Raw genomic sequence first — 23,563 nt, forward strand, 5'->3', positions numbered from 1 at the left:
TTTTCTTGTCCACTTCTCTTTGTGAGTGTGCCTCAGAGAGTGGCACGTGAGTATGGACTACAGATAGAATAATCACTATGGTAGTTAATTACAGAACCCTGTTTGCCAGATGTTGGCTTTCTCTGGCAAAAAAAAAGCAACCAGCGAAAACTAAAATGTGCTTTTTTAAAAACACTTCAGTTTAGGTACTCTCTTAAATGGTAATAATTGAAAGAGATTTCATAGGCTATGAGACCTGAATGTGAACAAAAACTTTTCTTCTGAATCTTTACAACCAATCTGGAGTAGCTTTCCATTTCCCTTTATCTCTGTTATAGGGCACAGGGGAAAATAAAGTCAGGATAAGCTCATACTTTGATCTGTTTACCTCAAGACCCAGAGAAACTGCATCTTTTGGGAAAGGTGCAACATCACATCTGTATTTGAAGTCTTAAGATTCTTAGGACTGAATTCATTTGGTCAACAAAAAATTATTGAGCACCTATTACGTGTCAGGCACTCCTTGCACCACTGGAGATCTAGCAACAACAAATGTTGCTTAGATTATAATAAGGCTATGTAAAAAGTAAATAAGCAAAGCATATTCCATGTGTTGGAAAATATATGGAGTAAAACAAGGCAAGGGAGATGGATAAGGATTTTTGAGGAATGAGACAAAGATCCCCAAATTAATAAACTGGTCAAACAAACTCTCACTGAGAAGATCTCATTTGACTTAAAACCTAAAAGAAGACAGGATAAACCATGGGGATATCTTCAGAAGAGCAGTCCAGGCAAGGTCTAATAAAGTGATTTACATCATCCTGCCTTTTTCCTCATGGACCTACAGGAGGACTTCCCTGGGAAACATGCATAGTAGAATGGCTAGATCATAGGTCACATACATTTAGCTTGATAATGTACTGCATGATTGCTCCACAGAATGTGTACTAATAGGACAATACATCCTCATCCTCACTCAAACCTGGCATTTTATAGCTGTTTAAATGCTGCCAATTTGTTATTATTACAAATTCTGATTGACTCACTGTTGTTTCAATTAACATTCTGGGAATGAATAGTATACTTTGAGCAACTCTACCAATGCTATTTTCGCATTTTGGATTTCCTGTTTTGTAAATTGTTTACTTATCTATTAGAGATTATATGTTTATATTTGTAGCTCTTTCTTAAATAATTTAGATACTAATCACTTGTCTGTTTTAGACATGGTAAAAATCATGTTAGACCATTTCACAAAAACCATGTCCATGGTGACTGAAACATAAATCTTTACTTGTGATGTAATACAAATGGTCAAAAAATGTCACTGTGATTTTTATTCAGTAAACATGCAATAACCATCTATTAAGTGTGGAACTCTAAAGGAAGAGATTACATCCCACTAGTCCCACCCACCCTTTCCTAGACTCCAAAATCACTGCAGATGGTGACTGCAGACATGAAATTAAAAGATGCTTGCTCCTTGGAAGAAAAGCTATGACAAACCTAGACAGCATACTAAAAAGCAGAGATATCACTTTGCTGACAATGGTCTATATAGTCAAAGCTATGGTTTTTCCAGTAGTCGTGTGTAGATGTGAGAGTTGGACCATAAAAAAGGCTGAGCCAAAGAACTGATGCTTTCAAACTGTGGTGCAAGAAAATGACTTTTGAGAGTCCCTTGGACAGCAAGGATATCATACCAGTCAATCCTCAAGGAAATCAACCCTGAATATTCACTGGAAGGACTGATGCTGAAGCTGGAGCTCCAATGCTCTGGTCACCTGACGTGAAGAGCCAGCTCATTGGAAAGAACTCTGATGCTGGGAAAGACTGAGGGCAGGAGGAGGAGACATCGGAGGATGAGATGGTTTGATGGCATCACCGACTCGATGGACATGCTTTTGAGCAAACTCCAGGAGATAGTGAAGGACAAGGAAGCCTGGCGTGCTGCAGTCCATGGGGTCACAGAGTCAGACATGATTGAGCAATGGAACACCAACAGTCTCACTCACCCAGGGGTTATTATCTGAGGAAAGAGAACCATAACTTTAATTAAAGGCAAAAATAAGTGAAAGAAATGTCAAAACACTAAAATGGGAATATAGGAATTGAAAAAAAAAATGTATTCATTAAGAGCAACTTGTTGAAGTTATGAATCTAGGGAGAACAAGTCTTCATTCTTTTGTGAGGGATGGAGTCAGCCTTTTTACTCCTAAATAAAATTAAAATAAAATAAAATAAAATGCTAGTTCATATTTTAAAAATCGTTAAATATTTTAGCCTTCAAATATAGTACTTTAATTAAATCAATTTACTTGAACTCTTCCTTGCAAATTAATGTATGTATCACTGATAAATATTGGCTTTGAGGAATTAATTATATGATTCAGTAAGAATCATTTTGAATAGGCAAAGTCATTTCTCTTCTGCAAAATTTTGAAACTTACTCTTGCAGTAGTCTGCCGTATTTCCAACATTTTTTTTTTCATGAAACAAAATTACAGCAGTTCCTAAGGGACTCTGTAATTACAGATTTGTGGGGTATTCTTTTGGTTACAGGATCAATTTTATTAACTAAATGACAAATTTAATTAAGCTAAATGAATATACACATTTAAACTGGTTATCATTTAAAATTCTACTTTGCTTTGGATGCTTTCATTGAAATGGAATTATTTTATTTCATTTAAATTAAAAGAAAAATGGTGAGATTCCTGCTATTCTGGCATTCTTGACAGTAGGCACTCAGACCACATCATCAAGAATATCTAGGGTCCCAATTTATCCATGTTGGCTTAATTCTCAGAATACCTTCCTTCGAATAGTAGCCCTAGATGTTAAACAGTGGTTCCCCAAACCACAGCACCAACATCACCTATGCTACTTGTTAGAAATACAAAATCCAAGACGCCACTCCACATGGACTAAGTCAGAAACTCTGGCGACAGAGGAGGTGTCCAGCAGCTAAGTTTGAACAACGTCCCCGGTGATTATATTGCATGCTTAACACTTGAGAGCCCCAATGACTGCATGTGGGATAACACTTGCTGTGCTTTTTGACACCAGAGGATCCTCTGTTCACCACTGAAGTTTCAGAGCCTCCAGAGCAGCCAGTATCGCTTTGTCCTGTCATTCTGGGAGCCTAAAATGTGCATGCAGAAAGAGCCACAACTGTTAGTTACTTCAGCTTTCTTTTGCCTTGTTATTTTCAGAGAATACTTTTAACAATAGATCATCTCTGGTCATATCTTGAACCAAGCAACCAAATGGCTATTTTGGGATGAGCAGACTTTCTCGGGGAGCCTCTTTTCTTTTAGAGGTTTGAAGACCACTCACTGTGTCTGTAATGAGTTTACTGCTGAGCTGGCCTGGATGGGGGCAAAATTTCTGAGGTCCCCTGCACTTGGCCTGAAACATTGGGAAAGCTATCTTTCTCCTCTAATGTGTGTGGAGAAAATGCCTTGTCAGGGTGGCAAGTCTTTGCACCGTCTTTCACCTCAACTCTTTTATACTGCTTAGTTGAGTGACAGGTTAATGCCTGCAGAACCAGTTTTGGCCCAGTTCTTTTGCAAGATCACCTGCCACTAACTTTAAATATAGGGGTATTTTGGAGGTATGGATTCAGACTTTAGCATCTCCAACAAATTCTCACGGAAGAAAAACTGCTGCTTTCATTATCTAGTTCAATGCAGGATTTCAGGGGTATGTTTAGCCGCCAGTATCTTCACTCATACCACCTTTACCTATAGGCAATATGGGTAGATACATCCTCTCTAATAAGAGGTGAGGAAGTGGGCCTAGGGAAACCACAAAGCAGTAGTGGCTACACACTGCTGTGGCCTGCAACTTACCATCAAGAAAGAGTTTACCTGCCAAGAAGGACACGGGGTAGGCACCTTCATCTGGTGTGAAACCTCATCCTCCTTGTGCTTAAGAGCACAGATTTGGGGTCCTGCTTTTCTAGGTTCCAATCTGAGTTCTGCCGCCTCTTGGCCTGGAGGCTTCAGAAGGTAGTTTAATTCTGATCGCCACTATATTTTTGATGACGAGATACTTCAATGCTCTCCATGCAAGTGAACTGAAATGAGATACCATACACAAAGCCTTAGTATAACTCTTGGCATATAACATAGTAGTTCTTATTAGTTATACTAAACAAATTTCAGCCTCAAGATGTTGCGTAAGAGCAGTAGTTCTCAAGAGGTGATTCCTGAAATCATCAGTACCATGGCCTGGAATCTTCTTAGAAAGCAGATTCTCAGGTGTTCCACCCAATCAGACAATCCAGTAGGGATCAGTAGCCTGAAAATTCTAGCCTAAAAACATATTTTTTCATACTTCTCTCTTTTCAAAAGTAGAGCACCCTTCTCAACGGCATACCCAAATCTTGCCATAGAGTAGTTATTCTCAAGCTGTGGTCCTTGATCAGCCTCAGCTAAATGGTAGGTAGAGATGCAAATTCTCAATCTAACCTAGAGAAAGCCTACCTAAATAAATTCACAGGGTGAGATTGGGCCAACCAAGCCAAAGAATGTCTGCCCAAGTTTGAGAACACTCTTCCCTGGATCACTGGTTTTCTAAATTTTCTAATAAGTGGAATCCCCAGGTGATTCTTTGAAAAAACCTGAAGCACTGGTTTTACAACCAGTGACTGTGATCACTTTGAAATGAGGGAGGAACTGGGAAACAAAAATTTTCAAAGCTACCTTGACAATTCTAATACAGAGCAAGTATGAGAAACTCCATTCTAGTCGATGTGGCCTGACTTTAGCAAAGGGAGCAGAAGAGGACCTCATCTCTTCAGAAATCTCAAGAAAAAAACCTCCTCACACTGATTCCAGATGGGCTATGTGCTCACCTCTACTTCAAATATTTTGGGAAGGGGGATAAAGGATTGATCAATGGAGCCTTTGCATTCTTACCCTTAGTGTGTGGGGAAGGGTGAACTCCACTAAAATAACTTAGAATGAAATTAATGGTGAGTGGTTCCTAAAAGTAGAATCGAAAATTTGGGGACAGGGTAGTGTTAATAGCAAACAACAAATATGAAACTAAATAAATGTTTGGGAGGAATTTTTATTGACAAAGGTCTTCTTAGTATTTTCTACTTTGTTCAGTTTGTTCTTTCAAAGATTATCCTGTTGAATTCATCTTTTCTTCTCGTTTGCAAAGTAAAATCCAAAGTTTTTCTAGAAAAATATTTGTTTTCTGAATTATTAATATAGAAATGCATAAGGACTTGTCATAGTTTTTTCCACTTATCATATATTCTTCTCACAATAATTTTGTAATTCATACAAACACTTATTCCATTTTCTGTCAGGTTAATAAATTTGTTATACCTGCTGAAGTCTCGAGTATATTCTCATATATGTTACCAATATAAAAATTATCGCTAAATATTTAATAGTATTCTTAAAAGTTGAAATAAACTGAAGTAGACAAAAATAGGTACTGAGGCATATAAACACTAGAAAATACTCAAAATTATTTTGTGGGTATGTTGATAATCATGACTATATATCAGTAGGCACTGCAAAATGACTGAAACATTAGAATACAAAGAATTGCTACAATGGTAAAAGAAGACATACAGATGGCTAAAAAACACATGAAAAGATGCTCAACATCACTCATTATCAGAGAAATGCAAATCAAAACCACAATGAGGTTACCATCTCACACCAGTCAGAATGGCTGCTATCCAAAAGTCTACAAGTAATAAATGCTGGAGAGGGTGTTGAGAAAAGGGAACCCTCTTACATTGTTGGTGGGAATGCAAACTACTACAGCCACTATGGAGAACAGTGTGGAGATTCCTTAAAAAACTGGAAATAGAACTGCCTTATGATCCAGCAATCCCACTGCTGGGCATACACACTGAGGAAACCAGAAGGGAAAGAGACACGTGTACCCCAATGTTCATCGCAGCACTGTTTATAATAGTCAGGACATGGAAGCAACCTAGATGTCCATCAGCAGATGAATGGATAAGAAAGCTGTGGTACATATACACAATGGAATATTACTCAGCCATTAAAAAGAATACATTTGAATCAGTTCTAATGAGGTAGATGAAACTGGAGCCTATTATACAGAGTGAAGTAAGCCAGAAAGAAAAACACCAATACAGTATACTAATGCATATATATGGAATTTAGAAAGATGGTAACAATAACCCTATATTCGAGACAGCAAAAGAGACACAGATGTATAGAACAGTCTTTTGGACTCTGTGCTGTCGGGGGGGGGGGCGTGATTTGAGAGAATATCACTGAAGCATGTACATTATCATATGTGAAACAGATCACCAGTCCAGGTTCAATGCATGAGACATGGTGCTCAGAGCTGGTACACTGGGATGACCCAGAGGGATGGGATGGGGTGGGAGGTGGGAGTGGGGCTCAGGACGGGGAACACATGTACACCCATGGCTGAATCATGTCAATGTATGGCAAAACCACTACAATATTGTAAAGTAATTAGCCTCCAATTAAAATAAATAAAAAATAAAATAAATATTTTTAATTGAAGTATTAAAAAAGAGAAAAAAACAAATGAATATGAAAAGTACATTGTTAGAATGAATGTTACTCCAGGACAAAGGAAATTATTATAAGATATTAAATTCTATTTGTATTCTGTTGCTATGTTTTCGTATCATTATAATATTAAAATATTCTTAGAATTAAAAAAAGAACCTATCAATAGTTATACAACCATTTATTTCAAAATATAAATTACATATGATAAAAAGTACCATATATAAGAATATGAATTTATAAACTCTGCTGTAAAAATTCTATATTGGTGGGCCTGAGTGGCTGAAAACCTGTATCTGGCAGAGGTCTCCAGTAATGAGGATGGATCTGCTCCACTGAGCCCTTAGAAGTCCACGAGGATAGGAATCTTTGAAAACTTGAAGGTTTGGGCCACACCACATAGTTGATATTATCATTGTAACTGTGGGGGCGTGTCTGTTGGTTTAGACCTGAGACTTTCACCTGTATCAGTTTGATCTTCATCACACTGGTGCTGGAGAAGGAGGGGCTAATAAAATCAGTCATAGGGACTCTCCAGATTAATGGACCAAAATTAGGGAGATCTTACCTGGTTGGCAACACCCAGTAAAAAGGTCAGTGTTGACAGAGTTCAGTTCAGTGAATGGGATGCCAGTGAACAGGACGATGGCACAGTTGCACCCAGTTGCTCCTAGATTCCTCCTTCCACCCTATTTCATGTTGCTCCTTTTAATGAGTCTTCTTGTGCTGCCATGAAACAGAAGCAAGGCTTTAACAGCTTTTTATGAGTTTTGGGTCCTTCTAAAGAAACATGGAACCTGAGGGTAGTCTAGTGGATCCCAGACAGTATGATGAGGAAATGATATGCTGTTGTTGATTAGTCACTAAGTCATGTCCGACTCCTTGTGACCTCATGGACTGCATTTCACCAGGATCCTCTTTCCATGGGATTTCCCAGGCAAGAATATGAAAGAGGGTTTCCATTTCCTTGCCCAGGAGATGTTCTCCACCCAGGGATTGGACCTGAGACTACTGCACTGCAGGGGGATTTTAGTGGCTGTAATTATAGACTTAGGATTCCAAAGAAAACAAGGTCTAGTTGTTGTCCTTTAGTCACCAAGTCATGTCTGACTCTTTGGGATCCCATGGACTCTAGCCCACCAGGCTCCTCCATCCATGGGGATTCTCCAGGCAAGAATACTGGAGTGGGTTGCCATTTCCATCTCCAGGGGATCTTCCCAGGCCAGGGACTGGACCCATTTCTCCTGCATTGCAGGTGGCTTTTTTACCACTGAACAGTGTTAAATGATCCCCAACTCTAATTATATGAGAATAACCAGTTTGAACAGAGAAGGCAATGGCACCCCACTCCAGTACTCTTGCCTGGAAAATCCCATGGATGGAGGAGCCTGGTGGGCTGCAGTCCATGGGGTCGTTAAGAGTCGGACACGACTGAACGACTTCACTTTCACTTTTTACTTTCATGCATTGGAGAAGGAAATGGAAACCCACTCCAGTGTTCCCGCCTGGAGAATTCCAGGGACGGGGGAGCCTGGTGGGCTGCTGTCTATGGGGTCGCAGAGTCAGACATGAATGCAGCGACTTAGCAGCAGCAGCAGCAACCAGTTTGAAGTGAAGTTATCCTCACTGACATCCTTCTGGCTGTTGCCTAAATTCTGAAGAAAGGTATGCTGAAGGAGACTGGATTCCATGCTTCTGATTCAACAGGACTTCATCTTGAAGGAGAGCACTGGAATTCCCACAGATCCGACAGGACTTAGGAGTCAACACTCCAGAAAGAAGGAGAGTAGCAGATTCAGATGACATAATTCTACAATGTACATTAAGCTATGATGCCAAATTTTGACAAACAGATGTTTATGTAGTATCAGAGAACGTGCATGCATGCTAAGTCAAGTATCAGGGTATCTAACATCAATCCAGCAGACAGTGGAACTGGGCCCAGTTGGATCACTTTGGTTTCCACAGCACCACTGATGACACTGGTTCTTCTTAAATCTCATAAATGGGGATTTTATGAAGTACACTTGCCCAAAGTAAACCTGCAACATGATTTTTCAACACACTGGTAATTTTCTGCACAAGCAAAGCTAATGATGTCCACTGGAGTCCATCTGGAGAAGGCAATGGCACCCCACTCCAGTACTCTTGCCTGGAAAATCCCATGGACGGAGGAGCCTGGTAGGCTGCAGTCCATGGGGTCGCTAAGAGTTGGACACAACTGAGCGACTTCACTTTCACTTTTCACTTTCATGAATTGGAGAAGGAAATGGCAACCCACTCCAGTGTTATTGCCTGGAGAATCCCAGGGATGGGGGAGCCTGGTGGGCTGCCATCTATGGGGTCGCGACTGAAGCAACTTAGCAGCAGCAGAGTCCATCTTTAGCTCAACTTACTTGAAGGAAAGGTTCTTCAATTTAATTTTTCAAATGAGTAATTCACTAAGTGGCCAATATGACAAACTATCAATTTTTTACAGAGTAATTCCCCATATAAAAGACATACCTAAATGGGCATAATACTTTGTTAATATCCAATATGACAGTCTGGGAAAGAAAACCATTTTATAAATATTAAACATATTTTTAAAAATGCATTTCACCATGACAAATATTTGAGCATTTTACATATGGATGAGTCAATTTTAACAATAAAAAAAATCTATTTCTGACAGTTTTGTAAGCCTATCATCCAAATTGTAGTATTTTTTATTTAACTGACATCCTGTTATACTATCATAATCTCATTTGCAATTTAAACAAATACACTATATAGGCACTAAACCTACAACTGAGGCAGACATCTGAAAAAGACAAATATATTTATCTTTTGAAAATTTTGGAATATACCTTTCATGACCTATTTAATAAAAGCAGGTAAATCACCTCTTCTTAAAAAAATCCTAAAACTTTAATATTTTCTCTATGACAGAATACTGTAAAGTTTGTGATACTATGAGATTTTCTTTATCAAACTGCAAATTTAACTTTAGGTGGATATACATTTAAATAAAAATTTACGTCTTTAAAAATTAAACTAAAATTCCATTTTTCAGAGTTGGAATAAAAAATAAATTATATAAATAAGGTTAAAAAATGTAAAGATGATATATATATATATAGCAACATTTCCACTAATCTGACATTTCTGAAATTAAGCAATGGCCCATGTCTTAATACATCAGTGTTTTGATTTATCTCTCTTCCTTTATGCACATGTATAATCCATAAAAATGGTAGACTAAAATGTGGCATCACAGATTATTGAAATCTGTCACTCAAGCCACCCCTTTAAAATTACCTGCACAAAGGATGCAACTACTAACACATTTAATGTGTGAGAACAAGAGGGCACAGCAATGCTCTTTTCACAGGATGAAGCATGTCACCAGAGGACGAGCAACCAGATTCCACATGAGAGAGACTCACTGTTTTCTCTGGAATCCACCGGCTCTCCTCTGGCTGTAGCAGGCTATGTTCTTTAGAGCGGGCGGCACCACTTCTTTCCAGAACACTAGGAAGCTCCAGTGCGCAGGCAGAAACAGCCAAGAAGCAACATCATTGCAGGCTCTCTGACTTTGTCAACTCTTGATTATTCTCCGAGAGAAACTTTGAAGAAAGGGTTACTGCCCGGGGGAAGGTAGAGTTCACAGGGGAGCAGGGATCCTGGACGAGTGAACGTCCTGGGGGAGGTTCTTGGTCTCCAAGTGCCCAAGGTCACTCACCATATCTGCAGTGAGGCAACTGCTCAACTGGCCTTTTTGGGGCAAACTACCTGAAGCTTCCGGCACTGGGCTTGAAACAAGGAAAAAGCAGACTATCTCCCCAGCCCATGTGGCCAGAAAACATGGCAGCCTTGAACAAGCCATTGTCAAACTCTAAGAACCCTTTGCAGGCAGGCCTCAGAAAGAGAAAGGAGCACCTGGCTTTAGAACAAGATGGAGTCTGGGGTCAGGCCTGATATGAGCCAGCAGAATTGTTGCTGTCAGTGCTCAAAGCCACGCAGGTATTTGTGGTATGTCTCACACACAGCACCTTCACTCACCATATTTTTTTTCCTGTGGGCACACTCGGTGTATTCACCATCTTCCACAAGAGGCAAGGAGACACACCAGAAATGCCAAGGAGCGGCTCTGCCTGCATACTACCACAGCCCATGTTGGCCACGAACACAATGACCGGCCCCGATGGCCACAAGCCAGGACTTCCAACAGGTGGAAAACTACTCCCTATCGTGAAATTAAGCCCAAGATTTGGCTCCTGCATTTTTCATGTACACAGAGGAACCTCCCATCTTTTCACCAGAAGCCTGAGCCAATTGATTTCTGTCCAGTTCTCAACTTCTGTCCTGTAGGACAGGGCATGCTTTAACACATTCCTCTTGCAGCCAGATTGAAATACAATGAGAAACAAAAGTCTGAGGATAACTTGTGGACCACAGCATCAGACACAGGCTAATTTGCAAGGACACAGTAAGCTAAACATCCTATCATATTTTATTTTTTATTTTACATAAAAAATTGCTTTATCTTCTCCATTTACAAGAAAAGCAACACTTTTGCTAGAAATGGAGACCTTGACTACTACAGCAGAGCAGCTGTTCTCAAAGTGCATGCTCTTCTCCTGAGCAAGAGCTGGGCACTGCATAGTCATGCACATTCTCACCCATATGACACAGATTACCTCCTCACAAACTCTACGGGGGGCGTGGGGCACACATGCTGCATTGCCACAAGCACATCAGGGCTTCCCCTGAGTGCCAAGGTTTGAGGAAATTATTGCATTGACACCCTGTCTGTAATACTATCAGAAAATAAGAAATCTTGGGACAATTTATAAACAAAATGCTAACATGTCGGTTACTGCAGGAGAACGGATTCATTTCAAGGTGAAATAGCCAGAACAAAGGGGATTCTTAATTTTGGGGGGTGATCTGTGGTAAATCAGGGGATTGTGACTCAAAAACATTATTCATCTATCTTTAGCAGAAGGCAGGAGTGAAACATTGCTTTTGAGACTCTCAGAAATAAAATTCACAGAAACATAACCTGACTGCATCCTAGGTCTTTCTCACTGGACACTGACCTGCATGATGGGGGAACAATTTTGGGAGCCTTCCCATCTCACGGAAACTGTATGGTAAGGCAGGCTGGGCTGTCAACAAAGTAATCAGATAGCTACGGACTTGACACACATTGTAGTCACTATGTACATATGAACTACATTGATGCTAAAATACTATTCTTCACGAATTCAACTTTAATACTATCCATTCAGTGTTTGAAAATGGATGAGATGGGTCCGACTGGGGTAACTAGACAGCAGACTCATGGTTCCTGACTCTGTAGTTTCCCAAAGAAGCTTTCGGTTAAGCATTGTCGACACTGAATGTGCACAAGATACCGCTGTGGTGTACAAGGATACTGTGAAAAGTCAAGGGCAGCCCAGTAAGCTGACCGACCACATGCCCAAGCAGACGTGTTCCTCATAGATGCCCCTTCTGGTGGCGGCTTTCCAGCCCACCTCCCTGCTTCCCGCCACGTGCTCCTCCAAGGAGCAGCACTAGCATCACCTCTGCCCGAGGGAACACGCACAAGCAAGCCCCACCTGGGACACACGGACTTTCGGACTCACAGAGGACAGCTGGGTCCCACAATCCCATGTCCCCAATCACAAAGTACACTCTTGGGACAAAAGCAGCCACACTCCATGCCAGGGAACACTTACTGGGGTGTGCAGAAATCCAGAGGGTCTTTCACAGTGGTGTGTCTTCTCAGACCCCCGACCAGCTGACAGCACTTCTTCAAAGCACTTGGTGAGCCTCGCCTGGGTGGGCAGACATGGCCAAGCCCGGGGCCTCCTTCAGCTGCCTCCGGGGTTGCCACCTATTGCTTGTTCTCAGAGGAAACACTCATGAAGGACTATTGCTCATGCCACCGATGAGGCCAACCTTCCAGAAAGCAGTCTTTGGACTACTGAACACTTCTGTAGAGCGTCCTGTCTGCAAAGGCTAAAGGCAAACCCCTGGGTCTGCAGTGAGGGCCCCGCTGAGCCAAGTTTCCTGCTCTTGACTTGACACAAAGGAAAAGCAGACTCTCTTCCCCCTCCCGAGAGGCTGGTAATACAGCTGCCTTGAGGAAGCCATTCCCCAAATCGAAGGACCGTTTCAATCACGTCCTTGGTAAGACAGAGGGGCCGGTCGTTTTCCAATGGGGGGTACTTAGGAGTCTGGGGTCAGACTCTGTGATGAGCCAGTAGAGCGACTGCTTTCAGTGCTCAATGCCATGCAGATATTTAGGGTGCATCTCACCCACATTCACTCGCCATACATTTTTTTCCTGTGGCCACGCACGGTGCACTCACCATCTTCCCCTGTAGGGTAAGGATACACATCAGAAACGCCATGGAGCAGCTCTTGCTGCATACTACTGTGGCCCATGTTGGGTATGGAGAAGATGATGAGAGGCCTAGAGGGGCACAGGCCAGGACCTCCAGCAGTTGCAAACCTGCTCCCCATCGTGGCCTCCAGCCCAGGTCTTGGCTCCTGCATTTCCAGGTGGCCACTGGAGCTCTCCCACCTTGCACCAAGGGCCTCAGACAACTGACTTCTGTCCAGTCCTCAACTTTTGTCCTGTAGGACTGCACATGCTTTGACATGTTGCTTAGGCAGCCAACGGAAATACAATGAGAAACAAACGTCTCAGGATACCTTGTGGACCATGGCATAAGACACAGGCTTATTTGCAAGGCCACAGTAAGCGAAACATCTTATGGTATTTTGTTTTTTACTTTCACGTAACAAAATTGCTTTCTTCCCTCCATTTACAAAACAAGCAACCTTTTCACTGGAAATGCAGACTCTGACTCCTAGAGCAGAGCAGTTGTTCACAAAGTACGTGGTCTCCAACTTAGCAAGAGTTGGGCACCTCGTAGTTGTGCACATTCTCACACACACCATGCAGACCACTTCCTCAGAAACTCTGAGGGGAGCCTGGGGCACCTACCTGCTTTCTCACAAGCACACCAGGCCTTCTTCTGAGTGCCAGGGTTTGAGGAAATATTGCCTCGATGCCTTGTCTGAAATACTATCAGAAAATAAACTGAGACACATGTTACAAATACCAAGGGGACATGCCTGTTAGTCCTGGAGAAGTGGTTCATTTGAAGGTGATACAGTGTGACCACAGGGTTTCTTAAACGTTGGAGATGACATGTCGAAAATCAGGGGATCATGACTCAAACATCGTCAGCCCATCTTTAGCAGAAGGCATGAGCAAAAGCATGGCTTCCGAGATTCTCAGAGACTGACCTCACATAAATGCAACCAGACAGTGTCCTTGGTCCTTCTCAAGGGACGTTGGCTTACATGATGGGGGAATGATTTTGGGAGACTCTCCATTTCACCCATGCTGTTTTGTAAGGTGGGACATCCACGAAAGTAATCACATGGCTATGGACGTGACACAGCTTGTCGTTGATACATACGTATGAATGAAATTGATGCTACACTTCTATAATGCAACTGGAATTCATTTCTGTTCATTGTTTGAAAATGGGTGAGGTGGGTGTGACTCTGGTAACTACACAGCAGGCTTACGGTTTCTGACTCTCTAGTTTCCCAACGGGTCTTTGGCAAATCCACATTTACAGAGGTGAAATCAGTTAAGCACTGTCTACATTGAACATGTACAAGATACCACTGGTCTATGGGGATACTGTGAAAAGACAAGACCAGCCCAATAAGCTGACTGAAAATGAGCCAAGGCGGACATGCTCCAATAGGGGCCCCTTTTGGTGGCGGAATTCCAGCCTGCCTCCCTGCTTCTGCCCCTTGTCCTCCAAGGAACAGCTCTAGCATCACCTCTGCCAGAGGGAATACACAAAACCAAGCCCTACTTGGGACACATGGCCTCTACGACTCAAGAGGACAGCAGAGTGCGAAAAATCCGTGTCCAGAAAGACAGTATGCTCACTCTTGGATCAAAAACAGTCACACGCCATGACAGAGAACACTTACTAGGGTGTGAGGAAATCCAGAGGGTCATTCACAGTGGTGTGTCTTCTCAGACGCTCAGGCAACCAACAGCACACCTTCAAAGAACTCGGTGAGCCTCGTCTGGGCGGGCAGACTCTGCCAAGCCTGGGGCCTCCTTCAGCTGCCTCCGGGGCTTCCACCTCTGCTTGTTCTCAGAGAAAACCTTCCCAAAGGACTCTTGCGACTCAGACGGTAAAGAATCCTCCAGCAATGCAGGAGACACAGGTTCCATCCCTGGGTTGGGAAAGATCCCCTGGAGAAGGAAATGGAAACCCACTCCGGGATTCCTGCCAGGAAAATTCCATGGACACAGGAGCCGGTATGCAGAGAGTCGGACATGACTGAGCAACTGAAAAAAGCTAACTCGCCAGGGCCACGGATGAGGCCACCATTCTAAAGAAGCCTTCAGACTAGTGTTCTTTCTCGAAGAGCAACTTGTCCGCACAGGTTGAAAGGACACTCCCTATGTCTACTTGGAAGAAGATTGCCCACATTGCCTGGGAATTTCAGGGGCTCTAATCACTGAGCTAGGTTTCCAAAGCAAGCAAGGGTGGGCACTGCTTGCCTAGTTGCCAAGTCGTCTCTGACTCCTGGCAATAACCTACGGCTCTGGTGCACCAGGATCCTCTGTCCCTGAATTCTGCAAGTCACAGTTTCTCAGAGAGAAACTCTGAAGGAAGGATTATTCTTAGGGCGAATAGAGCCCACAGGTGAACCAGGGATCCTGGGACCAGCGAATGACCTGGGGGAGTTTTGCAGCCTCCAAAGTTCCCAAGGCCACTCAAGTGTGTCTGCAGCGAGAGGATGGCTGAGCTGGCCTCTTTCGGGCAAACTTTCAGAAGCCTCTTGCGCTAGACTCGCAACCTGGGAAAATACAGGCAGTCTCTCCCTCCCAGGCGGCCAAAGAACACGGCTGTCCGCTACAAGCCATATCCAAAACCTAAGAACCCTTCACAGGCTGGTCCTAGGCAACAGAAAGGAGCACCTGGCTTTAGAACAGGATGGAGTCTGGGGTCCACCTCTGTGATGAGGCAGCGGAGCTCTTGCTTTTAGTGTTCCAAACCCTGCAAATATTGAGGGGTGTATCGCCCCTTCGGCAACTGCTCTCACCTCATTCTTCATGGCTGGCACGCTCGGTGCAGTTATCATTTTCCCAAGAGGCACAGAAGTATACCTCCACCTGCCATGGAGCAGTAGTGGCTGCATACTGCCCTGGCTCAGGCTGGCCACAGAGAAGATGTAGAGCTGCCCAGACGGGCATAGGCCAGGATGCCCAACAGTGGCAAACTCTCTCTGCATCGGGACTCCCAGCCATGCTTGGGCTCCAGCATGTCCGAGTGCAATGCAAAGCCTTCAAAGTCTTTATCTGGGGTCTTGAGACAATCACTTCCATCTGATCATCAGCTTCTATACGTCTTCTGCCATTCAGTCACTCAGTCGTGTCCGACTCTGTGAGAAACCCCTGGACTGCAGCACGCCAGGCATCCCTGCTTCTTCTCTATTGCTCGATGGGTGTGATTTCCGTACTGTCCTCAGGCATCGAAACTGAAATCATATGACGAAACAACAACAGCCATACTATAACTTCTTGAAAATAACAGGTAGTTTTCTTCATGACTTCTTTAAACAAATGTCAGACTCAGTGTGCAACATTCAACGGAGGGTGAGGAAACATTGTTGATACTCTCGAACATATCCTCTCCAAAAAGGAGTCACATTAACAGAAATCCTTCATGTTACGAATTCCCAGAGGGTCCCCCCCGCCCCCGCCTCCACTCACATACACACACGCGCACACACACGTATCTGTAAAGGCACAGTAAAAGCTGACCACTTTTGCTTCTTTCAATAAACTTTTTCATTACCTTCTGATCAGAAAAACAGCAACGTCTTCCTCCGGCAAATGTAGACCTTGACTTTAAGCCGAGGAGGTGTTTTCAATGCGTGTGGTCTCTTCCTCGGCAAGAGGTGGCCACGTCGTAGTCGTGCACATTCTCACCCATGATACGTAGACTTCCTCCTCAGAAACTCTTACGAGGTCCCGGGGCACCCAAGCTATACTGCCACAAGCACACCTGGGCTTACCCTGAGAGCCAAGGTTTGAGGAAAGGACTGCCTTCACGCCTTGTCTATAATACTATCAGGAAACAGGAAACCTTGGGACATCTTGCAAATAGCACAGGAACACACCTGTTAAATCCAGGAGAATCGATTCATACAAGGCAATATGATACAGGGAGACCAAGGGGGTTTCTAAACCACTGGGGATGACGTGTGGGAAAGCAGCAGATCCGGCTCAAGAACATCGTCCCACCATCTTGAGCAGAGGGCATGAGGAAACCTTGACTTCCCAGATTCTCAGAAATCGACATCAGGGAAAAATAACCTGACTGTGTCCTCGGCCTGTCTCAACGCCCAGTGGATTGGATGATGGAGGAACGATTTCCGGAGCCTTCCCATCTCACCCATGCTGTTGGTTAGGCGGGCTATCCACAAATGATTCAGATTACTATGGACATGACACACCTTGTCATCCACATGTACGTAAGAAGGAAATTGATGCTGAAATACTATTGCTCACATCTAGAATGCAACTGGAAGTCATTTCATTTCAGTGTTTGAAAATGGGTGAGATGGGTCCGACTGGGGTAACTAGACAGCAGACTCTTGGTTCTTGACTCTCTAGTTTCCCAGCGGGTCACTGGCAAATCCACGTTTACAGAGGTGAAATCAGGTAAGCACTGTTTACGTCGAACGTGTACAAGATACCGCTGCAGTGTACGGGGATACTGTGAAAAGGCAAGCCCAGCCCAGTAAGCTGACCGAGCATGCACCTAGGCGGACATGCTCCTCATAGGTGCCCCTTTCGGTGGCGGAATTCCAGTCTGCCTCCCTGCTTTTCCCCACTTGTCCTCCAAGGAGCAGCTCTAGCATCACCTCTGCCCGAGGGAACACAGACAACCACACCCCACCTGGGACACACGGCCTCTCCGACTCAGGGTGGACAGCCGGGTCCCACACTCCTCTGTCTGCCCTTACAAAGCATGCTCTCGGGGCAAAGGCAGCCACACTCCACGTCAGGGAACACTTACTGGGGTGTGAGGAAATCCAGAGGGTCATTCACAGTGGTGTGTCTTCTCAGACGCTTGGGCAACTGACAGCACACCTTCAAAGAACTCGGTGAGCCTCGCCTGGGCGGGCAGACTCTGTCAAGCCTGGGGCCTCCTTCAGCTGCCTCCAGGATTGCCACCTCTGCTTATTCTCAGAGAAAACCTTCCCGAAGGACTCTTGCGACTCAGACGGTAAAGAATCCTCCAGCAATGCAGGAGACACAGGTTCCATCCCTGGGTTGGGTAAGATTCCCTGGAGAAAGAAATGGCAAGCCACTCCAGGATTCCTGCCAGGAAAATTCCATGGACACAGGAGCCGGGATGCAGAGAGTCGGACATGACTGAGCAACTGAAAAAAGCTAACTCGCCAGGGCCACGGATGAGGCCACCATTCTAAAGAAGCCTTCGGACTAGTCTTCTTTCTCGAAGAGCAACTTGTCACACAGGTTGAAAGGATACTCCCTGTGTCTACTTGGAAGAAGATTGCCCACACTGCCTGGGGATTTCAGGGGCTCTAATCACTGAGCTAGGTTTCCAAAGCAAGCAAGGGTGGGCACTGCTTGCCTAGTTGCCAAGTCGTCTCTGACTCCTGGCAATAACCTAGGGCTCTGGTACGCCAGGATCTCTGTCCCTGAATTCTGCAAGTCACAGTTTCTCAGAGAGAAACTCTGAAGGAAGGATTATCCCTAGGGCGAATAGAGCCCACAGGTGAACCAGGGATCCTGGGACCAGTGAATGACCTGGGGGAGTTTCACAGCCTCTGAAGTTCCCAAGGCCACTCAAGTGTGTCTGCAGCGAGGGGATGGCTGAGCTGGCCTCTTTCGGGCAAACTTTCAGAAGCTTCTTGTGCTGGACTCGCAACCAGGAAAAGGCAGGTGGTCTCCGCCTCCCAGGCGGCTATAGAACATGGCTGCCCGCGACAAGCTGTATCCACAACCTAAGAACCCTTCACAGGCTGGTCCTAGGCAACAGAAAGGAGCACCTGGCTTTAGAACAGGAGGGAGAGTCTGCAGTCCACCTCTGTGATGAGGCAGCGGAGCTCTTGCTTGCAGTGTTTCAAACCCTGCAAATATTGCGGGGCATGTCACCCCTTCGGCAACTGCTCTGGCCACACTCATCATGGCTGGCACGCTCTGTGCGGTTATCGTCTTCCCAAGAGGCAAAGAAGCATACCTCCACTGGCCACCGGGCAGTAGTGGCTGCGTACTGCCCTGGGTCAGGCTGGCCACAGAGAAGATGTAGAGCTGCCCAGACGGGCATAGGCCAGGATGCCCAACAGCGGCAAACTCTCTCCGCATCAGGACTCTCAGCCACGCTTGGGCTCCAGCATGTCTGAGTGCAATGCAAAGCCTTCAAAGTCTTTATCTGGGGTCTTGAGACAGTCACTCCATCTGATCATCAGCTTCTATACGTCTTCTGCAGTTCAGTCGCCCAGTCGTGTCCGACTCTGTGAGAAACCCCTGGACTGCAGCATGCCAGGCATCCCTGCTTCTTCTCTATTGCTCGATGGGTGTGATCTCCTCACTGTCCTCAGGCATCGAAACTGAAATCATATGACAAAACAACAACAACCATACTATAACTCCTGGAAAATAACAGGTAGTTTTCTTCATGACTTCTTTAAACAAATGTCAGACTTAGTGTGCGACATTCAACGGAGGGTGAGGAAACACTGTTGATACTCTCAAATGTATCCTCTCTAAAGAGGAGTAACATTAACAGAAATCCTTCACATTACAAATTTCCAGAGGGTCCACATATACATACACACACACTCACATATGTGTAAATGCACAGTAATAGCTGACCACTTTTGTTTCTTTGAAGAAGATTTTTCATTACCTTCTGATCAGAAAACCAGGAACTTTTTCCTCTGGCAAATGTAGACCCTGACTCTAGAGTTGAGGATGTGTTCTCAAATTGCATTATCTCCTCCTCAGCAAGAGGTGGCCACCTCATAGTCATGCACATTCTCACCCATGATACGCAGACTACCGCCTCAGAAATTCTCAGGGGGCCTGGTACACCCACAGGCATTTCCATCAGCACACCAGGGCCTCCCCTGAGTGCCAAGGTTTTTTAAAGTATTCTCCAGAATCAAAAGTTTTTACTATGATCAGGAAATAGTAATCCCTCATATATTGTTTCAAAAAGGCTGAGTGGGAAACAATCAGCCTGCCAATCATGAGACATGAGTTCCATCCCTGATCTAGGAAGATACCACATGATTGAAAGCAGCTCAACCTCTGAGTCACAAGTACTCAGCCCCAGTTCTAGGGCCCAAGAGCCAGAACTCCTGAGCCTCTGTTCCTCAGTTATTATAGCCCGTGAGCCCTAGAGACTGTGCTTCGCAAGAAAGAGAAGCCACCTCAGTGAGAAGACTGTGCACTGCAAGGAAAAGTCCCCCAATCGTCACAACTAGAGCAAGTCTGAGCACAGCAATGAACATCAGTTGCAGCCAAAATAAATAAAATAAATTTTAAATAAAGAAAAATATTCAAAGGAGAGTATTTAATTTTCATGAGTAGTTCAAAAAATGTGTTCCACAAAACATCAGCGTTGGCATAACCTGCCATAGTCTTTGGAATCTAATTTCCAGGTGGCCCATATGTGCAAGCCTGTCTGGAAGACCTCAGTAGCCTAAAATTCTATTCTTTGAAATCAAAGTAAAAAACCTCTTACGCTACACACTCTCATCATTAGCAGTGCAATTTTTTAAGTGGCATATTCAATCTTTCCCTTAAGAGTGGAGCAGTGCTTCTCAAAATATGGCCCTCAGAGCAGTAATATCTGGGCACGTGGTAAATACTTCAATTCTCAACCCTACTCACCACACCTATACAGGTAGTGAGTCTGAGGGGAGAGTATGGTCAATCAATGTGGATTTTATTAATAATAAGCACTCCATTAATTTCAATGCATGCCAAATTTTGAGAAACCTATTTCCCTGACGACTTGTTTTCAATATAATGTATAAACATGAATCCTCTGTGGATTCTTTTGGAACAACTGATGCATGGTTTTTACAATTGGAATTTCTCATGAATTTGAGGTGTGGTATGCCCTAATTGACAGGTGTTTTAATCTTTTACCTGGACATTAACATGTGCAGTTAGTTTGGGAACCACAACCTTAGGCCTATCCTGTAAAACTTGACTAAGTAACATGGGAAGAGACTTTATCTTCCTAGGAATCTCAGGAAAAGACCTCTTACTGCCCTAACATGGCTATTTGCTCAGCCAAACTCAAAGGTCTTTGGCTTGGGGGACAGAAGTTTGCTTGATGGACCCCTCTGCATTCTCATTTATAGCATATGGGGTAGTGTCAACTCCTAAACAACCTGTCCTGAAATTCAGGCTGAATGGTTCTCAAAGTGGATTTATTAATATAAACTGCACCAGGGTGGGGGAAGGGAATAAACAGTAAGTTTCTCATTAAATAACAACTTGATAAGAATGTTTATTGTCCTGTTTTTGTTAGTATTTTCTAGCTTGCCTACTTGTTTTTATTTTGTTTGTGTTTTCAGAGGATAAACCTGACTCATCATGGCTACATTCACCTTTAGTTGTGAATCATGAAGCAAAATCTAAGTTCCTGTTTTTCTAGAAAAATATTATTTTTTTAATTAATGATACAGAATTGCAAAAAGTTACACTTTCAAATATCTTGAATATTACTGCTATTCTACTTTTTAAATTTATAAAAATGCTTATTCTCTTTCTCTCATGTTAAGTTTGTTGAACAGGCTGAAGGCTTCCCTATTTTCTCATTTAAGTTCACAATGCAAATATATTAACACCCCTAATATTTAAAAGCTTTCTCACAAATACAAATGGATTCCAGCAGACTAAGAATTAAAGCTTAGCAATATTAGAAGGTAATCTGGACAGATTTTTGTATACATGTAAATAATTATGATTTTAATTATTTGTGAACACAACCAGACAACCAAACTTCAGTATAATTAGTATAAATATTTTATAAGGAAGCAAATTAATACTTTACAGTTTTATAAAACATTTTCATTCATAACAAAACTGTTGAATAAAGTATACAGGATAAAGGACACCATACATAAAATAACAAGAATTTATAAACTGGGCTGTAACAGGTCCCAACCCAGCATGCTTGGTTTGCCTAAAGTCCCCACATACCAAAGCTGTTTAGGACTAGCCTTTGTCCAGTTCCTTGTAGAAAAACTCGGAGTCCTCTGATTCTCCTGCCTAATAAGAGTGCCTGCATACACCTGAGGCTTTGGGTCATACCAGATAGCTTATGATAACAATGGGAATGTCTGCTTTTGTTTGCCTGAGGCTTTGGGTCTTGCTGTGACAGTTTGACCTCTGTATGGGGCTGGAGACTCAGTAGTAATGCAACCTCTAATGCAGCTTTAATTTAGAATTCTGTTTTGCTTTGGATGCTTTCACTTAAAATTCAATTATGCAATTTAATTTAAATTAAAAGTAAACATATGGTGAGAATCCTTGCTATTCTAGCATTCCTGATCTAAGTGCTCAGATTCTATCACCAGGACTCTCTAAATTCCCGTATTATCTCTGTTGGTTTTATTCTCAGATGATCTCACTTCAAATAGTAGCCCTTAATGTTCAGCTAGTGGTTCTCAGAGTGTGGGCTCCAGACCAACAGCATCACCATTATCTATGCAGTCTTTAGAAGTGAAAATCCTCAGCCTCAACTTCAGATCTTTTCAATCAGAAATTCTAAGCGTAGAAAGTAGGAACTCTAATACTTTGGCCACCTGATGAGAAGAACTGACTCATTTGAAAAGACCCTGATACTGGGAAAGACTGATGGCGGGAGGAGAAGGGGACGACAGAGATTGAGATGTTGGATGGCATCACTAACTCAATGGACATGAGTTTGAGTAAACTCTGGGAGTTGGTGATGGACAGGGAGGCCTGGCGTGCTGCAGTCCATGGGGTCACAAAGAGTCGGACAAGACTGAGTAACTGAACTGAACTGGATGGTAGAAGGTGTGGGGAGGGGTGTCCAGCTATCTGAGGTTTTCAACAGCCTTCTATGTGATAACACCCTTTTGTTTGATCATGATTATCATTGTTAGGTAGTTAGAATAGGAAAAAGGAGTCCAAAATGGCAGTGGCTAAAAGACAAAGAAAGTGAAAAGCCCACAAAAATGGAACAAAAGGAAAATCCATGTATTGGAGTAAAAACTTCAGGTGAAACAAACACACCCCCTTCTTGGCTAGCCCAATTTGCACAGGTCAGGCTCGGGGGGAGGAGACAAAAAAGAGGAAGCCAAGATTGAGGCTTCTCTTCTATGGTTGGCCCACCCTCATGCCTGAAGGGTGTACTATCCTTTGTTTGTTGAATGAAACTCTGAGCTGTAACAGAGCTGTAACACTGGTCCACCATTTCAAATATTTGTTGTGGCAAGACAGAACCAAGGAAATTACACACTCTCCTGACATATCATATCATGATGTTTGAGAACTAATCGAAAGTCCAATCGAAAGTCCAATTGAAAGTCCAAATCGAAAGTCCAATCGAAAAGTACTGTGCTCTTTTCACCTGAGAGAAACCTGTCTTGATTGCTGACATTTTGAACACTGCAGAACAGCCAATATTACTTCGTCCCACCACTCCATGAGCCTTAAGTGTGCATACAGAAAACAGCACATGTATGACTTCCTTCAGCGGTTTTTGGGGTGGTAACCTTCTGCTTGTACTCAGAGAAAAGTTTAATAATTCAAATAAAAATCTAAAATTCAAGTAAAGTGAAGTCGCTCAGTCGTGTCCAACTCTTTGTGACCCTGTGGATTGTAGCCTACCAGGCTCCTCCCTCCACGGGATTCTCCAGATAAGAATACTGGACTGGGTTTCCATTTCCTTCTCCAGAGGATCTTCCCAACC

At 43.4% G+C, this 23,563-nt stretch overlaps 1 long non-coding RNA gene across 9 annotated transcripts in view; it reads right to left on the reverse strand.

The window, feature by feature from the left end:
- Positions 1–1,308: 1,308 nt before the first annotated feature.
- The window catches only part of LOC129640305 (uncharacterized), a 76,880-nt gene continuing 54,625 nt past the window's right edge, over positions 1,309–23,563 (reverse strand). The window contains exons 2-11 of one of the 9 annotated variants that reach the window (XR_008708734.1): positions 17,654–19,214; positions 16,427–16,751; positions 14,544–16,106; positions 13,531–13,611; positions 12,254–12,898; positions 9,956–10,135; positions 7,096–7,253; positions 3,855–4,063; positions 2,861–3,127; positions 1,309–2,011 (exon numbers count right to left, since the gene is read on the reverse strand). This is a non-coding gene — a long non-coding RNA (uncharacterized LOC129640305). Of the gene's footprint in view, positions 2,012–2,511; positions 3,128–3,836; positions 4,064–7,095; positions 7,254–9,955; positions 10,136–12,253; positions 12,899–13,530; positions 16,107–16,426; positions 16,752–17,653; positions 19,215–23,563 lie in introns of those variants that run through there. The other 8 variants (XR_008708736.1, XR_008708738.1, XR_008708735.1 and 5 more) reach the window with 8 other exon arrangements.

The sequence above is a fragment of the Bubalus kerabau genome, chromosome X (assembly GCF_029407905.1).
Source record: "Bubalus kerabau isolate K-KA32 ecotype Philippines breed swamp buffalo chromosome X, PCC_UOA_SB_1v2, whole genome shotgun sequence".
Lineage (NCBI taxonomy): Eukaryota > Metazoa > Chordata > Mammalia > Artiodactyla > Bovidae > Bubalus > Bubalus kerabau.